The 22,144-nt window shown below is 37.7% G+C and overlaps 1 protein-coding gene across 2 annotated transcripts in view; it reads right to left on the bottom strand.

Annotated features, from left to right (window-relative positions):
* NACC2 (NACC family member 2) overlaps nucleotides 1-12,847 on the bottom strand; it is a 120,835-nt gene extending 107,988 nt beyond the window's left edge. For both annotated transcript variants that reach the window (XM_023494359.2, XM_003757485.4), the window contains exon 1: nucleotides 12,576-12,847. The gene's annotated coding sequence lies outside the window, so the exon portion shown is untranslated. The remainder of the gene's footprint in view (nucleotides 1-12,575) is intronic.
* Between the last annotated feature and the right edge of the window lie 9,297 nt (nucleotides 12,848-22,144).

Below are 22,144 nucleotides of genomic sequence, written 5' to 3'. Positions count from 1 at the left end.
AGCTACAGGAAGGAGAAAACCCAGTTTGAAAACTTTTGCAATAGTCTCCAGAAAAAGAGATGGTTGTCTGAGCCTTGGCAGCCAAGATGGCTAAAAGAGCTAAGTAGAAATAGGACTTGTTAACTGATTTATAAGTACAGGCTGTGAAAAAAGGGAAAAGAATACAACACTGCTGCATGCCTGGCATCCATAGAAATAATGATGCTAGAAAAGGAGGAAAGGGGTAAAATGATACAAGAGAAAATTGGCTAATAGGAGAATCTCAAGTGCAATGGGTATATCCAGGAGGAAGATATAGCCAAAGACATAGAAATCAAGGACTGAGGTTGAATATAAAATATTCTAGGGAGAGATTGAAATATAAAAAAGATTTGGGAGTCATTTGCACAAGAGAACAAGCTATAGAAGTAGATAAGACAAGAAAAAAAAATGTGAAGAGAACACAAAGTAGAACCTTGGGAAAGATGAGGAGCTGGCAGAGGCAGGGAAGGAACAAGAAGCCAAGACCAAAAAAAAAAAAAAAAAAAAAGGTAAGAGAAGATATCGGAAGTTCTTAGTCCACAGTGTCAAATGCAGACAGGTCAAGAAGGAGAAGGAATGAATGAAGAACATTAGATTTGGCAAAAGGGTTATCATCAGTGATCTGCTCATTACACATAGTAGTCACTTAAGTGGTTTTTTCAAAAGAAAGGATGATTGAGAATGAGTTTGGGTGGTAGAGGTCAGAGGGATAGATACTGGGGGTGATGAAAGGGAAGGCATGCCAATGAGTCTTGTACCTTTCCTCATCTCTTAATTGAAATTCATTAAACTATATGCCTTTCACAGGTATGGCATCATTCTAAGTACTGGGTAAAGTACAATGATGAAATGGTGGTTCCAAGGAAAAAACACATATAATATACAAAAGTTACTCTATTAGAAGAGGAAAAAATATTTAGACATAATACTTTAACAAAAGAATAATTTTTGAGCTGGGAGGAGACATGGCAGCTATTTTAGTCCAATCTCTTTTTATAGAGAGTGAAAAAGGAAGTGTCTTGCTAAAGTTTACAAAATTGGTTAGTGGCAAAACGAGGACTAAAAACCAAACAATTTGACTTACATGATTTTTCCCATTAGTAAACTGGAGCAAAGAAACCCTCCAAATAAGGCAATTTTACATAAATCAGTGAAATACATTATTCACCAACATCATCCACCCAACAGAACATAGATTTGAAATCTGGCTTAATGATTTGATGAACTTGTGCTTTTTTGTTCTAGTTTCAACTCAGGGTGGATTCCCAAAAGACACTGAAGGGAATACACTGCTCATGTATGAATCTAGGATACAGAGCAAAGATTGGAGGTGCCACTTGCACTGAAGGTATGCCTCACAGTACCATCCCATGCTTTAATAAAATGTCATCTTTCAACAGCAGTCCAAAATCTTCTGAAGAGTCAAGATTACTTGATATTCACTTTAAGAAATAACTTAGAATATGTAAAGTTTGTTATATTGGGTTTTTGAGAGGGTAGGGAGATTAAAGATAGGTTTTATGTTATCTTACCAACTACTGATGGGGAGCTAAGCCCAACAATGCCAGAATTATTAGAGCATTGAAAAAGGAAGACTTCTTCCTTCCTCTATGGTTCCCATCCCAGAACAATCCCCTCCATACTGAAAAAAAGTTATGAACATCAGAAATGAATGTGGTTTTTAATTATTGGACATTAGAACAATTACTATTTATATAAAGCATCTACAGTTTGCAAAAGACACCATGTGATTATCTCAAGATGATGCAGCTGTATAACCTACATCAGATTACTTGCTATCTTGGGGAGGGGGGAGATCAGGAGAAAAAATTTGAAATTCAAAATCTTACAAAAAGGAATGCTGAAAATTATCTTTACATGTATTTGGGGAGGGGAGGAAATTAAGCATATTTTAAAAAGAAAACAAAATATGCAATACTGTATGTTCTGCCACTGCCTCTTTGAGACTACAGGACCTTCCCATCTTACAGCCAAAAATGTACCGTATGTGTAATCTTGGCCTATTAGAATATGAGCTCTTTCAGAGCAGGAACAGTCTTGCTTTTTTCTATTTGTATCCCCAATGCTTATAGCATAGTACTTTGAACACAGTAAGAGATTAATAAATGTTTTTTAAAATCTATCCATAAATATTATTGTTCTGTAAGAAATGACCAACAGGATGATTTCAGAAAGGCCTGGAGAGACTTACACGAACTGATGCTGAGTGAAATGAGCAGGACCAGGAGATCATTATACACATACAATACACATACATATACAATATTATATGATGATCAATTCTAATGGACCCGGCCATCTTCAGCAATGAGATGAACCAAATCAGTTCCAACAGAGCAGTAATAAATTGAACCAGCTACACCCAGTGAAAGAACTCTGGGAGATGACTATAAATGTAATCATTGAATTCCCAATCCCTATATTTTTGCCCACCTACATTTTTGATTACCTTCACAGGCTAATTGTACAATATTTCAGAGTCCTATTCTTTTTGTACAGCAAAATAACGGTTTGGACATGTATCCTTATTTTGTATTTAATTTATACTTTAACATATTTAACATGTATTGGTCATCCTGCCATCTAGGGGACGGAGGGGAGAAGTTGGAACAAAGGGTTCAGCAATTGTCAATGCTGTAAAATTACCCATGCATATAACTTGTAAATAAAAAACTATTAAAAAATTTTGTTAAATCTATCCATAGATTCATTCTGTGTAGGTTAAACAAAATCTTCCTCTCGAAATATAAATAACTATTGTAATCAGTTTGTAGTTCCTAGCACAGCCTAATTCAATCCATATTTATTAAACACCTATTGTGCTTTGCCTACTGGGAAGCTTAAGTCTGGTGGAGGTAGAGAGAGGGAGATTAGGCATATACATAGACTGATTATAATACAAAATAACACATGAAAAACCAAAGTCATAAAACAAAGTGCCATAAAAAGTAAGGCTATTGCTATTATCATTGCCTAGAAGTGGGAAGTCTTCATGGACGAGTCTTCCAAGTTACATTTTCAAAGATGGGAAGGGAGGCAGAAAAAGAGTGATGAAAGGCATGGAAGCATGAAAATGTTAACATATACAGAGATAGTCATTTTGGTTATAACAAGTCATGTACAAATATGCTGTAGTAATTCAGTCACTTCCCTAATGTCTGAATTCTTGATGACAGCAATTGGGATTTTGTTGGCAAAGATACTGGAGTAGTTTGTTATTGCCTTTCTCTGGCTTATTTTTCAGATATGGAAACTGAGGCAAACAAGGTTAAATGACTTGCCTTGGGTCACAAAGCTAGGAAGTTTATCGGAAGTCATATTTGAATTCAGGAAGATAAGTCTTTCTGACTTCAAACCTGTGGCATCTGTGCTGCCCAAAAAGTTATAATTGGGAAAAGAGAGAACCTTAGAGTTTCTCTACTCCAAAAGTGCAAATTAGTGGCCCACAAAACTCCTGACTGTGACCCAAATCAGGTTAAAATGCAATTGGGGGGAGGAGGGGAATGCTACTGAGAAATATTTAACAAAGCAAAACAATACATAAATAATGTATTTTCTATTTAAATTTCATACCACTACTCTAGCCCAAAATTTCCCTTTCCTTTTAGAGATTAGGAAATTGAGGAAATAAAGTGGTAGTGGCTTGCTCAAAGTCACCCAGGTAGCAGATGAGATCAGAACCAAGTACAATCAGTCAACCAAATGTATTAAGCACCTATTGTGTGTGCCAGTATATCGTGTTAAGCACTGGGAAGACAAAAGATAAAGTAAAAAACTGTTCTTGGTCAGGCAGCTAGGTGGCGCAGTGTAGAGCAGAGGCCTGGAGTCAGGAGTACCAGAGTTTAAATTTACCCTCAGCCATGTAATACTTAACTAGCAATGTGAGCCTGGGCAAGTCACTTAATCTCAATTGCCTTGGGAAAAAAAAAATTAACACAAACAAAACACTTGTCCTTCCTCTAGAGTTCAATCAAAAGGGGGAAACATTCAATTTACATAAACAGAATGCACACTGTAAATTGGAGAATCATTGGATTGGACCACTATTATGGAATGACTGGTTAATACTTCTTATAGAAGATAACATCCATAGTACTTAACATCAGTTTACATATGGGGGGCTTAAAGGGGTGGGGGAAATGAAGATTACAGAAAGATACTTTAACCAAACTAAGCACACATCTTATGGCAAGGTAGAATGGTACCAAATTCTTATGCTTTGAAGTTAAAAGAGGATAGTACAAAGGAAAGCATTAGTTTTAGGGGCATCTAGGTAAGTCAGAAGGCTGCCTAAGATACTGTGTAACTCTGGCCAAGTCACTTGTCTGCCTCAGTTTCCTTGTTTGCAATGAGGATAATAACATCTACCTCTCAAGGCAAGTGAATAAGATAAGGTAAATGAGAATAAAATAAGGTAATATTTGTAAAGTGCTTTGTTCTTAATACAGCACTATGTAAAATGCTAGCTGAGTAGTGGTAAATCTAGACCTAGCTTTGAATCTTTGTTGAGATCAAAATTTTGTGTATGACTCAAGTTAATTCACTTTGTAAAAAAGCAATATTAATGTCTCATGGGATTATGAGAATTAAATAAAGCCTGACATATAAAATACTTTTTAAGACCTGAGAGTGCTGTATAAATTCCAGCTTTTATTAGAGTGGGGGGAAAGAAATGAAATTTTAATAGAAGACATTGAAAATTCATGGCCACCACATTCCCCACATCTCCACCTCTCTTTCACCAAAGAAATAGGGCAAGTATGGTTGTCCACTCCATTAGCCTTACTAAAAATCATTTGGTCTGATCCTGCTAAAGCAACAACAGGCAATGCTGAGCTGAAAGCTAAGTATAACGTCCCCTACACCAGAGTTCTAGAAGTTTGATAATTTTGTATGGCCTTTGGCAGAAAAAACATTTCCCATCACTGCCATGGGGGGAAAAACCCACTGGGGAAAGAGAGGAAAAGTGAATCTGAAATAGAAGAGTTCTGGACTCTCCACAGCTTGAATGGTTTAAATTAACTCAGTAAAGAAAGGAGGGATACGACACGCTTCACCATCATCACCCTCTTCATTCGGTCACCAGATTCTTGTATGTTAGACAAAAAGTTTTACTTAAGTGATTTGGGATGTTTCGAGCCCATATGATTGGTAGAAAGGGTTCTTGGCTGAAGTAATTACCCATTATTTGAGTCAGGAAGATCAGCTTTCACATTCAGCTTAAGACACTTAGTAGCTGAGTAACCCTGGACAAGTCCAGTCCTTAAATCTATCTGTAATGATAATCATAATAATTCACAGTACAGATCTGTAAAGCAATTTGCAAACTGTAAGGAATTAACTAAATAAATGCTATTATGTAACCTTTCCCTTTTTATAATTCAGGTTCTTTTAGATATAAGGAACAATATTATATGGGATCATAGAAAAAGCACTGCCAGAACCCCCCTATTTTAGAACTAAAAGAGGCCTTAAAAATGATTTAATCCAATACCCTTGATTTATACTCTGAAAAGTGGAGCCTAGAAAACGTAAGAATCTCAATTAGTGAGCAAGTTTGGACTTGAACTTTGGTCTTTAGATTCCACAGCCAGGCTCAAACTAGTCCCAAGGAGGGACAAAGGGGGAAATGATGAACAAATGTGAAGTCCTATTCCTTTATTGAATTCTTTGTATTATACAGAATTCCTCAGGGTCAAGAGGATTTAATTCAATTCAACCAATTCAAACATTAATGCTTGCTAAGTATGCAAGCATTAACCTCGGGTCTTTGGAATACAAACACACAAAAGAAACAGGTACTGCCCTCAAGGAGGTTATATTCAACAGGGGAGTGTTTTTTTTTTTTTTTAACAGCAAAAAAAGGTGGGGGAGGGAAGGGAGCTGGAGTGAATAGGAGGTCCAGAACAAAAGCCTTTTTTAAAGTACAGAGTTTGGGCTGGAGGTAGGTAATTAAGATAAGATCCATTCCCATACAGAATTTAAGGAGATACTCGACTAAACACCAAATTGACATAAATACATTAAGGGGTTACAAAAAACAAGTGTTTGAAAGGATTGAAAAGGAAGTTCTTTTTGATTAGAATACTTAAGGCATTAGAAGATGTACTTGAGTGGGGTTTCAAAAAATAAAATAAAGGGGGGGGGGACACCTGACCTTGGGAATTTCATGAGCAAAGAACTGAAGAATGTAGAACCGTTTAGGTAGTCAAGGGAAATAGTAGAAAATAAAAGATGACAAGGTAATATTTCTCATAGGTGATACTAGGAGGGCCTTGAATGCCAGGCAAGAGTTTGAACTTACTTGATAGGAATTGGGGAGACACAGATTTTTTAAGAAAAATGACAAACCAGGTACAGATTTAATAAGTCACACCATCTTTTATAAGTTTAAATTGAGAAAAAAGGAATTGAGTTTAGCCCCCTCATTTTACACATGATGAAACTGAGACTCAGATGGATTTGAGTCCATCTCCCCAGAAGGCTGCCTGATGACTATCTGAATTGGAGGATGCAAAGGATACCTGTACAGATGGATGGCAGTGAGAGACCATGCTAGAATGGTGAAAAAGTAAGAACAGATGCCATTTTCCCTGTAGAATATGGGTGCATAAGAGACTGTAAGATATGAAATCAAGAGGAGCTAGTATCTGAGGGATGTAAAAGCTGAGCAGATAGTCATAAGTGGCATCAGAGACAAAAATGGCAAAGTGATTAGTCTATGATAGACAATAACAAACTACAAAAATTATGGAGATGTTGGTACTGATGTAATTCCCATCACCATATAAGCGGTCCTCCTTTTCCAACTGTGGGGATGTGATGCATTATGACAATCACACTTTTTGACCAATCCCCTTTGTAACCAAAACCCAAGCTAACAGGCCAGAACAAAGTCAGGATTCTCTGTGATCAGGGAATAAAGCAAAGTTGATTGGTCCAAACTGGTGCCCTTGGCATCAAAGACCACCACTAATTCCTATATAAACTGAGGCTTGAGGGAGCAGATGTATTGGAAGGCAAGGCAATATATTGGTTGGGGGGAGTGCAGCGTTAATTTGTAGAGTAGCTGAATTATGAGACTTTTATTTTTAGGTAAGACAATCTTGGTAGAGATTTTGATCAACTAGTTCTTACCAGTCTGTCTCCCTTTTTTGGGGGGAAGCAATATTTTATTAGGGGTAAAAAGGCACAATATGTATGTGCAGTAACATTTCATGTACTTTAATGTATAAAATATTAGAAAGATTTCATATAAAGAACTTAACGACAAATACTTCCCCACAGTTACCTAATGCCTGAAATGTTCCCTCATTTCCACCTGTTGAATTCCTAGTCATCCTCTCCAAGACCTGTCTGTACCACACTCCTTCAAGTCAGCAATTCCACACCCTCTATTGGCATTTTACTTATTTCTAATACACTTTCCAGGCATGCTGCCTGTCAATCAAGTACACAAGTACCTAGGTGCTAGACACTAATGTTAAGTTCTAGGAATATAAATAAGAAAAAAGATAACCAATCCCTGACCTAAATTAAAGGGGCTTACAATTTAATGGAAGACAACACAGAAAAGGCAAGAGGCTGAAAGGTCTAGAAAAGATAATCTCCTCAAGGAATGGTGGAAAGACAGAGAAGTCCCAAAGTACAGTAGCAGTCAGGTGAGAAATGAGATGTTCTGACCCAAGCCTCCTTCCTTAAAGGAAGGTTTTATATCCTAAGGTTCCACTCACTAATCCAGAAGGACTGGTGGTGATATGGAGCAACCAAATCAGGTTGATGGGACCTTGCAAGATACACACATATTATACTGGGGTACAGGGGAGTTTCTTTGTTCTGTATGCTCAGTAGTGGGTTATTCCCCCTAAGAGATTCTTGCTCATAACAGCAAGAATGAAATCTTTTAAATGTGGGACATTAAGGTGCTTTTACTAATAAAAACAGCTCCATATTTATTTCCATGACAGAAAAAAAGCCATCGATAAAAAGCTTAAGAAAATGTATGGAGAAGAGTTTAAGAAAACAATCAAAGAAAATAAAGCAAATATTCCTTGTTCTGAGAAAAAAAAATGAAATCTTATCTACACTACTCTGCCCTACCCCCCAAACAGTCTACACACAGCAAGCACCAAATAAATGCTTGTTGAATTTTATTTTGGGCAAGCAATGATCCCAGTTGTGTTATCTTAAGTAGGTTTGGATATATATGCCTCTCAGCTTTTGCAACTTATAAAAACCCTCTATATCCAGTGGTACAAGTAGAACAACAAATGGATTTAGAATGTACTTCTAGTGGTAAGGAGAGGGAAGGAAACAAGCTGCCTCTGGGAAGGAAACAAGGCACCTGGGTTCTTTAGTCAGTTTCCTCCAAGAAGCCAATGACCTTGAGCCTATCAGGAGGCATCCATATCACTGGAGTTCTCCAGGCTCCCAGAAGAAATGCCTTTGGTGTTCAGACTTCAGATAAAAGCGGTCTAAGAACACACTTTGTTACAAGGGTAACAAAGTTCCATTGTTACTATGTATTTAAAACCCCTCTGCAACATTGTATAGTATTTAAACACCACAACAAGGCTGCCACTTCCTCTAATGTTTTCTTTCTGGTTGGCTTTAAGCAAATCACACCACAAAAGCCATCCCCTTTCCCCATTGGGCAATACATAACCCCATCCCCTCTCTCTCCCCAACCCCGAGTCCCAAAAGTCTATTCTTTGAATCTAAAATGATTTTGTATTCCCTTTTCGGTGAACTTACGTGGGAGGGAAAGGACTAGAAAGGGATCACAGGAATATTAAATTTAAAAATTGAATGGACTTAAAAAAATAGAATCATAAGATTGATTTAAAGACCTTTGAATCCATATAGAAGAACTCTTCTCATTTTCATTTTATCTATGAGGAAACTAAGGTTCAGAAGTAAAAATGACTTGTCCAAAATCACACAGGGGGAAAACTCTAGAACAAGTATTAGAAGTCAGGTCTTGCAGTTCCATATCCAGTGCGCTCTCCATAGAAATTAACCAGAGGACACTGAAAGAATGAATAGATGCTGAGGACTAGAGTATAGAGTCTGGGGGCAAATTAACATTCCCATAGAAAGGTAAACTATCCCCACATTCGATCTTCTAGATTAGTGGTATCATACATAAATAGAAACTGTGGGCCTCTATAAACCATATATAAAAATGCCTGTGACGTATATATGGATTTAGTTTTAAAATATATTAAGTATTTTATTATATTTATTCTGTTAAATATTTCCCAATTACATTTTAATCTGGTTCAGGCAAGGCAGCCCTTGAGATTTTGGGTTGCATGTTCACCACCTCTGCATTTCAGCACAGAGTCTTAAGTCACCAAGATCAATGGTTTAACTTCTACCCCTGGTATATAGTAATGGACTGCCTAATTTGTGTGGCCCTGACGTTGCTGGCAAGTCAGTTATTAATTTCCTGAGACTTTCCTTACACCCTCCTTTTAAATCTTTGGATAAATTTTAATCTTTTGGTTCAGCCTGATTAGGTCTCACGCCTTTCCATCACTGTGGAATGGACTGGAAAGGTGGAGTATTCATTTAAGGAATAAGCCACTGATGTTTTCATTTCTGTTGGATCCTTGATAATTTTCCTCATCTATGCAAATGCCTGTGAGGATCAAATGAAATGATAGAAGTAACAGAATAAGAACTAGACCTAATTTAATTAGGTGCTGGGAGCTTTTAGGGCAAGAACTTGCTCAGCCATTGTAGGTTGGCACATTCTCTATAACTTAGTCTTAAGAGAATTGCCTAAAGTAGCAGTTAAATGACTTGCTTAGGATCACGCAGTCAGTCAGCACGTCCCAAAAGCATTGTACTGGTTCCAAAGTCAGCTCCATTCACTGTGGAAAAGTTGCTTTTCTTGATGATGTTAAAAGCTGATAATTATATATAGGTTTTTTTCCAGTTTTGCAAAGCACTCTATATACCTTCCCCAAAAAAGTATAAAGTACTATGTATATGTTGCCTTTATTTTATTATTATGAGTCATCAGCAAAACACCTTAGCACAGTCCAGCACTAAAGGAGACCCAGTAAAGCATTTTGATCAACTCTTAGACTACCCACAAAGGAAGGGGTCCGATTTATTGGATTATCTAAAATAATAGATAATTAAAGATAATGATTTAGGAATGTATTCAATTACTATTCCCGCTATTCATTGCAACATCCATATAGATCATCTACATTTTATTTAATTTTTAAGTTTTACATTTTTAAATACAAAATTGGAATCAGTAATAGAAAATCCATCTTACAGATCAAGAAAAGTTGGTTACTATCTTTTTAAAAAATGAAAAAAAAATTTTTTTAAGGAAGACCCGTCATTTACATAGACTATTTAAACTACAGCTCTACAATTAAGGAATAAAATTCTAACCCATTTTTTGGCCAATGGGAAGTGAGTCTAAACACAACCCCCCCTCCCCCCATCAAACATGACCTTGGTCTCATATAGCTCATCATCTAAGCTAGCTGCCCACCTATGCTAATGCACAACAGAGAGCTCAGCTGCAGGGATATGCAGCTACAAGCTGGGCTCGATATGGCTTTCAAAGAATACTGAAAGAGGTATATAACTCTGGCAAGAGAGGGAGGGTGCTCTGGATCTTATGTACAAGGCCCCAGAGTGAAGGTTTCCATTCTATTATCATTTCTATACATTCCACTGGGAAGGTGCTCAACACAGGGTTACAACTTTTAGGACTCCCTGCCCTGAAGACAAAAGACATTTATGGGCTCATAATGGTGAGTGAAGAAGGGGAGGGATTCTCTCTGATCTTTAGACTCAAATCCCCAATGCTTGCAAGCTTCTTTGGTCCCAATGCCTCCTTTGCTGGAAAACACGCCAGCCGTCCTGGGCCTAGTCAATGTAACATCCCACAAGCATCAGGGCTTCCAAGGTTTATTCCATACAGTTTATTTGCCGATTACTGTTCCCCACAGTCCAACTAGTAAAAGAAAATCCTAGGGCAGAGAACACAGAATCAATAAGGACAGTCCCGGATCCTGCAGCAGAAAAGGCAATAGCCTGCATCTGACAGAATTTGGTCTTCTCGGCTGCCGGAATGCATCTGGCTTAAGTCCGGCCCTCACTGCGGGAATTGATGACTTTTTAAGAAGCACACCCCTAGACTAGTCATGCTCTCTCGCTCTTTCTTTCTCCCTCCTTTCCTCCCTTCCATAAACAAAAGAGAATATCGGACTTTAAACAAGTCCAGGAAACATTTAACAAGAGGACACCCTTTATACCTTTCTCTGTCACTCTCTTATCCCCATCCCAGAGCAACATTTCAATGAAAAACAAGCCAACAATTGAGTCTTAGGTATTCAGCCAACATTGTCCTCAAGGGCATTTACTCTTTCCATCCTTAGTAAATGCACGAACTACAGGTATTATTTAAACTTTCTCAAGAAATCCAACAAAAATCAAAATACAGAGAGACTAGGGAGGGTCTGATCTGAAGGTAGAGATGGTGATTCTATAACTAGTTAGAGCAACAGTTTCCCCAACTGATTAAATCACCCCTCCCCCAGCCCATCTCACAGTGATAAAGGGACTAGAAAGGCAATAAGGTCCAATCAGACTTGACTAGAATATTCAATGTCTGAGTAGTCAGAAAAAAAAAAAATTTAAGGGGGAAGGGGTAGGGGGGAAGAAATGATTCCAAGGAGCTGCAAGGAACAGCAAACCCAGCAGGCTGTTTAATCCCCTGCAATAATGAGTGCAGAGAGGAACTAAACCTGGATCATCCCCCACAGCCCCTTCCCCTACTCTAGATAAGTTGTGCACAAACGGTGTAGTTTTCCACGATTTGGGGATAAAATTGAGAACAGAGCTAGAAGGGTTTGTGGGGAGAGTGCCCAGAGCACACTATCATTTCCTGGGCATAGTAACCAAGAGGCTAGAAAGGAGAAAGAAGAAACCCATAGAGAAAAGGAGTCTAAAAACTAGAAAAACCTCTACTTTCTGAGGTAACAGTTAAAAGAGCACAAGTGGAGTGAGGAATGCGTGAGCGTGTGTGTGGTGTATGTGTGGAGTGTCATGCACAGCTGGAAGAGAAAAAGAACTCCCTTCTCAGGGCACATCTGGAGGGCATTCAGCCTCCCCCCTCCTCACATACACCTTTACCACAACACAGCTGTTGAAGGGGACAGACACCTCGTTCTCCCACTGCGGGAACACAGCTGGAAAGGGCCTGCGGGCACTCACTCTTCCCGGTCTACACCGAGGTTCCAAGAGGGTCTAAGCGCCTCTGGGAGCGGGGGATGGGGAAGGTGGGACAGCTGAGGTTGGAAAGGAATGTAAAGGAAGTGTCGGGACCCACACTATGTCCCATACACCCCAACGTCCCTTCGCGGGGCACAGCAGAAACAGAAAAGGGGGTGGGGGTACCCTCCAGATGTAAACAAGTTGATCTGTTCCCCCCTCCGCCCTTCCCCCACAGCTGGCCGCACAGCCGCGAACGCACAGAAGTTGGTGGCCCCAGGTCTTACCTGCAGGCAGCTTTACGCACCACGGACGCCAGCTCGGGGACTCCGGGGCCAGGGGCTTCACCGTGGCCTGCAGTGGCAGACGCGTCCCCCCACCCCTAGCCTGGTCCTTTCCTTCCTCCGTCTCCCCTTCACTCCCCGGCGAGTCGGTCCCGGCCGCTGCGGCGGCGGCGGCGGCAGCAGGAAGTGATTTCCGCTGGCTCCCTCCTCACATGGACTTTCTCCGACCTCGCCCAGCACCGGCGGCTGCACCGCGGCGGGAGGAGGAGAGAAGAGGAGGGAGGTGGCCCGGGAGGAGGGTGATTTAAAGAGACAGTCCCGCGCCCGGCCCGCACCGCACCGCCTCCCAAATACACGCACGCACGCACGCACACTCACACAAACACACACACGCTACAACTAATATTACATACACTCGGACACCGCAGCTTAGCATTCCCCCCTCACCTCCAAGAGAGATAAGAAGATTGGGGTGGGGGAGAGAAGAAGGGGAAAAGGGATGAGGGAAGGGAGAGAAAAGAAAGGGGATGCAGGAAATTATTAAGGGGGGGAAGGAAGGATAAGGAGAAAAGAACAGGTGACACTTGGGATGGAGGAGAAATCTGAAAACGAGAAAGGAGTAAAGAATTCCCCGTCCCTTTGCTGGCCGATCCTAGGCCTTGTACCCCATGGGAATTCTGCGGACCTTCTACATTGGTACTTCTTCAGCTGAGGGAAGAAAGTGCTTTCCTACCTTAAAAAGTGGATAATGGGGTGTATGGTTCTGGAAGGGTTTGCTCTTCCCCAAAGGCAGCCCACAATGCATTATTAGTTAATGTTTGCAAAGTGCTCAGTAGATGGAAAGAGCTGAGTGTTATTACCAAATGCACCTGTACTGCTCCAAATGTGTATATCCCAAATTAAATGGCAAACATGTAAGGCTTTTGGCTGGGAACAGTCACTACCCATTGACATTTATGGCTGACCATAAAAAACATCTATGTGGAAATGTACTTTTGCTAATCATAGTGGATCCTTGGGTCGAGTCAATCTCTTCCTTGAAATATGTATCCAAAGCAACCACACAATATAGGAGGGCTGGCCTCTTCTCTGACACATTCCCTTCTCTAATTCCAAAATATTCCTTAAAGCGTTAAACTGTTTTAAACCCTCATATTTCCCCTGCTCCTCTCCCAGGCTGCTTCTAGGATGGTACAGTGTTATAATGCTGCGCTTAAGTGCTGGCTAGGCAAGATGGAAAATATATTATCATATGCATATTTGGCAAGGACTTGTGGAGATAACTAAAGAAGTACTCTTTTTTCCAGTGTTGCAGTTTATTATTTTTCAGGGGAAGGAACTGAGAAAATGAAATCTGTTTGGATGCAGCTCCTTGTCTGCATTCAAATCCTGTGTGAGCAGAATATGCACACGGTGTGACTCACACTGCATTCCACACGCTACTATTTAGTCATATATAGCTAAACAAATCAGCCCATATGGCACCACATTTATCTAAATTCTCATTCATTTGGACTAAGGTCTCATTTTAAATAAGTGGATGTAAATAAAACCCATCAATAAAGTCAATTAACATAGGAGAACATCAGCAATACCCTTTGTCCTTCCAGCTCCTCAGTGGGGGCACAAAGGGACAGGATTTCAAAGGCCTTGGGTACCCTTCCAGATGGCACTGCCAATATTTCCTCCCATCCTTTATGGATTATTACAGTATCAACAGCATCACAGAAAGAAAAACCTCAACTCTGACTGTGACTTACCTACCCAGTCTGAAAATTAGATGATCTCTGAGATCTGTACTTAACATAGCTCTAAGGTACATAATAGATACTTAATAAATGTCTGTAGATTGATTAAAGTTTTTTTAATTTCAAGTGATTTTATGATCCTAAAATTTACACATTATTCCCATATGATTCTCCTCTTCCAAGAGAAGCTCAAAAATTACTGGGTGAAAGTAAATGGTCAAAACAGATCCAGCCCAGTCAAAACATTTCCTTTCCCCAAAATTCAAGTTTGGAATCCAGGAGTCATAGGATTGTCATAGTTCTAAAGCCATATAGGGACCTCAAATGCCATTTAATTCAGTCTCTTCATTTTGCAGAAGAGGAAACTGAGACCTGGAGAAGTTACATGTCTTGCCCAAGATCTCAGAGATCTATGAATGCAAGTTCTCTGACATTATGTTTCACTCTTTCACTATGTATGTAACCTTGTCTCAATAAGGTGAAAGTCACAAGATTAATATCTTCAAGTGAGTTCTGTCCTCAAGCATTTACTTTTTTTTTTTTTTTAATTTAATAGCCTTTTATTTACAGGATATATACATGGGTAACTTTACAGCATTAACAATTGCCAAACCTCTTGTTCCAATTTTTCACCTCTTACCCCCCACCCAACCCCTCCCCTAGATGGCAGGATGACCAGCAGATGTTAAATATATTAAGATATAAATTAGATACACAATAAGTATATCTGACCAAAACGTTATTTAAGCATTTACTTTTAATCTCAGTCATAGATTGAGCCCTAATCCAAACCATAGTTTGTACCCCTAACCATGCCTTGTGATTTTTCTAATATTTCTTATTTCCTGACTTCATGAAAGATATGCTTATGCCCTCTATGTCCACATGTTACAATCCTAATCAGCTAAGTCCCAGATCAAATACCACCTCTTCTACCAAATCCACCCTATTTTCCTAAGACAAAAGTGATCTCTTATCCTGAAGAATTGTACATTATACATGTTTGTACAACTCTCACGTAGTTGCCTTATTCTACTTTGTAATATATTTGTATAGATATCATATCTCTTCTATTTGTGAGTTGCCTGAGGATGGGCAATCACATTTTCTTTATCTTTGAACCCTCCTTAGCACTTAACATAATTTCTTTATAACATCTCAGTGATAATCTCTTCTTCACTCACAGAGCCACCACTGTAATCCAGGCCCTCATCACCCCCTTATAAAATAGCACAATAGCCTTCTGAATGGTTTCCCTGCCCCAAGTCTCTCCCTGCTCCAATACAAACCTCATAATGCATCAAAAAGTAATTTTCCTAAAAAATCACACCTTCCAATTAAATAAATTCCAATGGTTACCTATTACCTGTAGTATCAAATACAAATGCCTATTTGAGAAATTTAAATATACTCAGAACCTGACATTTTCCTATTCTTTTTAGTCTTTTTAAACAGTATGTCACTCACCACATTCTATGGTCCCATCTCTGTGCCTTCACGATGATAGTTCCCATATCTGAAAGACTTTTCTCTTGCTCACCTCTGACTCTCACCATCCCTGGTTTCCTTCAAGAAGATACAAATAGAGAAAGAACTCTGGGTGATGACTAAAAACCATTACATTGAATTCCCAATCCCTATATTTATGCCCACCTGCATTTTTTATTTCCTTCACAAGCTAATTGTACAATATCTCAGAGTCTGATTCTTTTTGTACAGCAAAATAACGTTTTGGTCATGTATACTTATTGTGTATCTAATTTATATTTTAATGTACTTAACATCTACTGGTCATCCTGCCATCTGGGGGAGAGGGTGGGAGGGGTAAGAGGTGAAAAATTGGAACAAGAGATTTGGCAATTGTTAATGCTGTAAAGTTACCCATGCATATATCCTGTAAATAAAAGGCTATTAAATAAAAAAATTAAATTAAATTAAAAAAAAAAAAAAAAAAGAAGATACAAATAAATGCAAGCGGCCTTTCTAGGTATCCTCGCTCTCCAGCTGTTAATGCCTATCGTCCCAAAGTTACCTTCTATTTACTCTATAGATATCTTATATACACACTTGCTTATTTACACATTGTTGCTTCCTCTCTTAGAATGAAAGTTCCTTGAAGACAGGGTCTGTTATTCCTTTATATCTCCTTCCTTTCTCACAGTGCCTGGCATAGAGTAGGAACTTAAATACTTGTTGATTTATTGATTACTGGAGTAAAGAAGAACAATAAATATTTTTTACTTAAATTAACCAATTCTCATTGTTATATAAGTGTGTCCTTGATCAAAGCAGAGACTAGTTCAGTATAGCTCATTTAAATTACTAAAAAAAAAATTCAGAGAATACGTTTTCTGAAAGATGGAATATTCAGTAGCTGCCCTCAATAAACCTTTTTTTTTTCCCTTCAGGATTTCCTCTTGGTTCAAGGAAAGTACATTTTGAAATTTGATTTTGTAAAGTGAGCTAACACAAAGAGATGTCTTGCTTCTGGTTTTTTTTTTTTTTTCCTTTCCTTAAGATCTAAGAGTTTAAATGAGTTAAAACTCAATATGAGACAATAGTAGGACATGGCAGCCAAAAAACCCTAACATGCTTTTAGGCTACATTAAAAGAATAAGTGTATGTGGAATCAGAAGATAGTCCTGCTGTACTTTGGCCTGAACAGTCTATTTTAGGAAGAACACTGACAAATTAGAACAAGTTCAAAGAGAGGCAACCAGGATAGTGAAAGGCCTGGAGACCCTTCCATACAATGATTGTTAAGAGAACTAGAGAATTTAGCTTGAGGAAAGAGGATTTAGCAGGGGGATGCCATTGAAGTTTTCTACTATTTGAAAAGTTCTCACATGGAGGAGAAAGCATGATATAAAAGAAAAAGTACTGAAATTGGAGTAGGGTTTGAATATGGTGGTAGTTTTCTCACTTAGAGTCCCCTATATCCCATCCTCTTAATTTATGAGTGATGACCTTATATGGGGGTCTCAAAACTGAATGTAGAGGTTGCAAAATTATGATTATTAATAAATGTTTGATCTGTACCTTTTTAGAATTAGCCAATCTGTAAATAGTGTAATCTCTCACTTGCCATGCCCTTAATGGCCTCTTTCTCCTTGTTTTTGGCCTCCTGTTAATTGCTAAAGCCCTTTTTCCTTGCAAAAGTCCCTTATGGATTTAGCCTCCTCTTGGCAACCTAATAGAATCTTTGTCCTTTAATTTGGATTAAAAAAAAAGTTTGATTTGTATATCTATTTTATATACTGATATTCCCAGGTTGCATAAAAATTTCTAAGGGGAAAAGAAGCTCTCCCCTATTCCAATGACATTATAGGTCCAGTTATATATACATAAGAAAAGAGTCAGGGCAGTATAATGGAAAGAAAGTCATGCATAGTATTTTTACCTTTGTTTTTCTTTCTCATGGTTTTTTTCCCTTTTGGTCTGAAAGTTATGGACAGTTATGGAAACATGTTTTGTATAATCTATATCAGATTGCTTGCTGTAAAGGTGAGAAGGAGAAAAAAAATTGGACCACAAAATCTTACAAAGGTGAATGCTGCAAACTACATTTACATGTATTTGGAAAAATAAAATGCTACTGAGAACATTTTTTAAAAAAATAAATAAATTTGCAGTAAGAGCATATATAACTTGGAAATCAGCTAATACTATATAAATCAAGACTCAATTAATTGTGAGGTTTTTAAAAATTATCTAGACTTTTTAAAAGTGATGGAGAAGATGTTAATAATGAAGAGTTTTAAAAAGTGATGGATTTATAATCAGAAAAGACTCAGTTGTATGAGTATAGACACGTTGAACCAAGAGAGTCAGTGGAAGCTCTCTGAGCTTCAGTTACCCCAGTTTGAAAAATTCATTTTTAAGGTCATTGTCAGGATTAAATGAAATAATGTAAAGTACCTTTTAAAATCTAAACATGCTTTATATATACCAGTTACTATTAACTAGTGATAGTTTTGTTTGTCCCCAGAAAGCAGAATCTAGGAGCCATTCATTAAAGTTGTGGAAAGGCAGCTAGTGGTTTCATATGAGGAAACATTTCTTGACAATTAAATTTGTCATAAGATTATAAACCTAAAGCAGGAAGGGATCTCAGAAGTTATCTAGTTCAAACCTCTTATTTTACAGATGAGGAAACTGAGGTTCTGGCAGGTTAGATGACACATCCAAGGTCACACCTAGAGTAGAATTGGTTATCTCAAGAAGTAATATGTTTCCCATCATTGGAAGCCCTCCAGTGGAGACTGGATGTCCCGAAAGTTAATAAAAGGATTTCTTTGTAAGTACTGATTCATATAAATGGCCTCTTGAATCTATTAATCAATCACAAAGTTGTATTAAGCAATTACAAAGTGCAAGGTCCATCAATGAGCTCTAGGAATAAGAAGAAACAAGCATGATCCCAGTACTTCAAGAGTTTAAATTCCAAGGGAGAAGAAATATTTGCATAAATAGGTATACCAGGCAAATCCACAGTAGATGGAAGATAGCCTTAGAGAGGAAGGTACTAGTGACTGGGAAATCTGGAAAGGGGCCCCTGCAGAAGGTGGAATTTGAGAAGAGTCTTGAAGGAAAAGAGGTATGGTAAGAGTTAGAGATGAATAGGGAGAACATTTCTGTAATGAGGGACCGCTAATGCACAATCTAGGTGATACAGTGGATAGAGGGCCTGGCCTGGACTCTTCCTGAATACAAATCTGGCCTTGGACACTGACAAACTGTGTAACGCTAGGAAAGACACTTGACCCTGCTTGCCTCAGTTTCCACATCTGTAAAATGAGCTGGAAAAGAAATGATGGAACCACTCCAGTGTCTCTGCCAAGAAAACCCCAAATGGAGTGACCCAAATGGAGTCAAAGAGTCAGACATAATTGAAAGAACTGAACAACAATGCAAAAGCTCAGAGTTGAGGGATGGATATCATATATAAGGAACAATAAGTACAACATGTGTAAATTAACTCAGACAAATTAATATCTTGAGTATCTTAACAGTATAATAGAAAGATAGAGGAAGAACAATACCCTGAGAAGAGGAAGAGGAAGGGTAAGATTAGAGAAAATTATCTGAGAATATGTAGGTAAACAACTATACAAAACAGAAAGAGGTGGTACAAACAAGAGGATCACCAGCTGTGGTGAACCTCATTCTCATCTGAACTAGTCAAAAGAAGGAAGAAGGCACACAATTAGGTGAAGAAATACATTTTAATAAACAGGGAAACTGGAGAGAAAAAGAAAAAGAAGAGAGAAGAAATTAGGGAAGGAGGCAGAGCAGATTAAAGGAGAACAGAAGGCCTACAGTTAGGAAGATCTGAGTTCAAATACAGCCTTGACACTGAAAAGCTATTTGACTCTGACCAAATCACTTAACCCTGCTTGCCCCAGTTTCCTCACCTGTAAAATGAGTTAGAGAAGGAATTGGCAAAACTACTCCAATATCTCTGCCAAGAATACCACAAAGGTGATCACAAAGAGTTTAAAACAACTGAAAAAAATGACTAAAGAATAAAAAAGATTAAAGGAAGGATTAGTCTTAACAACAAAAAAGCCTTTTAAGAATGCACAAAAATATTTATAGTTCTTTTTGAGGTAGCAAATTAGGGGAATCTGAATAGATGCCAACAAATTGGGAAATGGATTTTATATATAATACAAATGGGATGATATATATTTTGATAAAAAAAATTATGAAGGAGAAAGTTTCAGAGAAATCTGAAATTTACATGGATGCATAGTGAACAGAACTATGATAATTTACACAATAACAAAAATAAGATAAAGACAAACAATTTTGAAAGACTTAAAAACTCTTATCAATATAGTGACCAATCAAGATTCCAGAGGTCCAATAATGAAACAAGCTACTTATCTCCTGATAGACAAGAACCAGAATGCAGAATGACACAAATTTTTTAAAACATTGTCAATGTAGAAATATGCTTTAATTGCTATATATGTGTAACCTGAGCACCAGAGTTCATTGATGTGGGACTCAAATAGTGAAAAGCAATACCCAGTGCCTATATTAAGAGCAGGTTACAAGTTGGCAAGAGCAAGAGAGGAAAGAGAACTGATTTTTTCTGGCTTCTGGCTCATAGAGATAAAGAAAATGAGCTCTCTAATAGATTTAGGGACCAAGAGGTAGTTCTAGATCTCAACAAAAGGGAAAATTCCCTCTAATTTAGTATGCTTGAGTGTAGGATTATGCTAGAAAACTTCCCACTCCTTAATATTGACTCCTTTCCAGAATCTTTCTTCCTTCAAGGGCCTTTCTTCAATCGGTATTGTTTGATATGTATTCTATGTGTGTTCATTGTGAACCTAATATTTGGAGGGAAGAAGGTCAAACCTAGGATATATAACTTCGAACCTACTTTCCCCATTAATAAATAGTGGTAAAGATTTAGTTTGAACTTTAGTTATTTCTCTTGACTAAGAGTATTTAAGGGAGCAGATAGATATAATTCTTGCCTGGTAGTCACCCCCTCCCTCTCTGAGAACAGACTGACCAAACTCTGGCCCACACCTTCTCTTTTGGCAGGAATTAAATAATCTCCCTTGAGAAAGATTTAATATGGGAGATTCTATATAATTATTCTTGTCACCCTTCAAATCAAATTGAGATAGCCACATTACAAATATTTGTAATAGGTTTTGTTTTTCTTTTGTTCTAAATGGGGAAGAGAGTTTGGAAGGATAATAAAGCAGATTTTTGATGATTTAAATAAAATATTTTAAAAAACAAATTAACTGGCACAAAGTGAAATAATTAAATTTATTGGCTTATATAATAAATCTTATAACTTAAAAAAAACCTTTCAATGTTCATTCAATATGCCCTCATCTTGTGGCAAATCTCTTGTTTCACTTGATTTGATACTGAATTCACAATATTTTCACACAATTTTAATTAATCATGAAAGCACATCATATTGAATATTAAGACCATTTTCTACATCTACCCCTGATTATAAAACAAAGATTTTCAATGAGATTTACATAATATGAGTTTTCAAACCATTAAGGCATGCTTATCTCCCTCTTGTGGATAAATTTCTCCACTTTTCCTCATGTATGGCATTGTATAAGCTTATATAGCCATGTTCCATCCCCATTTCCGAATTTCTATAATTCCAAAAAAACATTACTTCTACATATGTGAATATATTTATCAATGTTCACCACTCCCTCAATGGAGACAAATTTCAGGCCTATTAGAAGTTAAGCAAACATAAAACTGTTCCCCTCAGTTTTTTAATAGATATTATACAGTTTGATAAAGATGTCAAGATTTCATCAATTCAACTGAACTTCCATAGACCATGTTTTTTAATTCATTGAAAAATTGAGTTTCATCATCAAAAATTACCTTCTTCCAAATTTATTACTCCATTCTTTATGTTGTCTTGCATTTAAGTGATTTCCTTTCTTCAAAGCATTGGTCCACAGCATCTTAAAAATCGGTCTTCTCCCTGTTCTTGTATCTTCAAGAATAATGGACTACACAGTAGAAGAATCAATAACAATTCCCTTCTCTCTATTGCTAGGTCCTTCTAAAGATTTATTTGCTTTCTGATGATTAAGATTGTTTATAGCAATAGTTTGAAACTTTTTGGCATTTTTTCTTATTTTCTTTATTTTTCCTTTAAAAAAAATTTTTTTTTTTACTATTCCCTTTATTTTTCAGTATGATAGATCTTATTTCATTGAGGGCCTGAAGGATCCTTGAAACCCTTGACCTCTCCACACCAACATCTCTAATAGTCATTGTGGTGTGCTCTTTAAAGGCACAATTTTGCTCATT

The sequence above is a fragment of the Sarcophilus harrisii genome, chromosome 2 (assembly GCF_902635505.1).
Source record: "Sarcophilus harrisii chromosome 2, mSarHar1.11, whole genome shotgun sequence".
In the NCBI taxonomy this organism is placed as follows: domain Eukaryota; kingdom Metazoa; phylum Chordata; class Mammalia; order Dasyuromorphia; family Dasyuridae; genus Sarcophilus; species Sarcophilus harrisii.
The sequence above is the reverse complement of the archived record's forward strand: the minus strand, read 5'-3'. Positions and strand labels throughout refer to the sequence as shown.